Raw genomic sequence first — 1,181 nt, 5'->3', positions numbered from 1 at the left:
ATGGGAGGAGGTAATGTGACTCTTGGAGTGTAGTATCCTTATTTCCAAAAATTCGTCATGGCTGTTTAACTTTTCAGTGTAATGGTCATATTTAACTTGAAAAGGCTACTTTACCATACAATCTTTTGCCATCCATAATCTTTCGCACGTTGTTAGCAAAAAATAGGTTTTTATCGTGGGTGTAAAGTAGGTTAAATATTTTGAAATTATATTTATGCCTATGCTTGGCATAGCTCCGTGATGAGAGAGCGGTAAGTTTGTAGACTTACAACATTAAAATCCGGAGTTCAATCCCCCGCGGTGGACACAAATAGCTCAATATGACTTTGCTCCGAAAAAAAAACCAACAACAACAAATGTTTGGCATAACATGTGGTTTCGTTTCAGCATTTTTTAAAAAAAATATAAGGTACTATGTAAAGAAAAAATATATTTCAGAAATAAGCTTTTGAAATATTTTTGCAGTGTTTGTCAAGTAAAATCAGTTGAAAGAAGGGGGGAAAAAAACAACAACAAAGTATTCTGCGCATGCGTATAGTTAATAAGGTGCACAGCTGAGTGCATTCGAGTTGGTTGATAGGCTTTACGTGTTTATGACATTTGTTCTTTGTTTAACTTTCAGTCTTTGTTAGGGGTGAAGCTTAGTACGAAGTGGTGAGAAGTTAATGTTATTATTATCAGATCGACAAATCTAATGTTTAAGTTATATTATTGTATTATATTTACCAGTATAATGAGTCTAACTTTTGAGCTATTGAAGTTACGGTTAGCGATAATTGTATAACTATATGCGATGTTGTTGTCTGTGATTTTACATAACACGATAGGTTCTGTAGTAGGCTTAACATTGCCCTTGTAGAACACTATATATACCTTAAATATGGTGTTTTAAATATAGCCTTTACAACCCCAGGTTAGACTTTAAAAAACGTAAGAGCCTAAATTAGAATTTACTTAGTTAGACAGGATCTAGCTAAGTAATATTTTTAATTTAGGTTAAAAATATTGATACTGTTTATTACTATTTTTACTACTACTAGTAGTATTATTTATAATAAAAATTAATAATAATAATAATAATACTTGATAAGAGGAATTCTAGCCTAACTGTAACAGGTTGATGTGCCACTTGTAAACTTTCTTATAACTGTTTACATATAAAAGGGGTGCCCGGCATGGCC

General features: G+C 32.1%; 1 protein-coding gene across 1 annotated transcript in view; it reads left to right on the top strand.

The window, feature by feature from the left end:
* Positions 1–599: 599 nt before the first annotated feature.
* LOC106470091 (kelch-like protein 5) overlaps positions 600–1,181 on the top strand; it is a 6,412-nt gene continuing 5,830 nt past the window's right edge. Inside the window, exon 1 of the mRNA XM_013930618.2 lies at positions 600–654. The gene's annotated coding sequence lies outside the window, so the exon portion shown is untranslated. The remainder of the gene's footprint in view (positions 655–1,181) is intronic.

Source organism: Limulus polyphemus, unplaced genomic scaffold (genome assembly GCF_000517525.1).
Source record: "Limulus polyphemus unplaced genomic scaffold, Limulus_polyphemus-2.1.2 Scaffold3816, whole genome shotgun sequence".
NCBI classification, from domain to species: Eukaryota; Metazoa; Arthropoda; class Merostomata; order Xiphosura; family Limulidae; genus Limulus; species Limulus polyphemus.
Note: the sequence above shows the minus strand (reverse complement) of the source record. Positions and strands in the feature narration are given on the sequence as shown.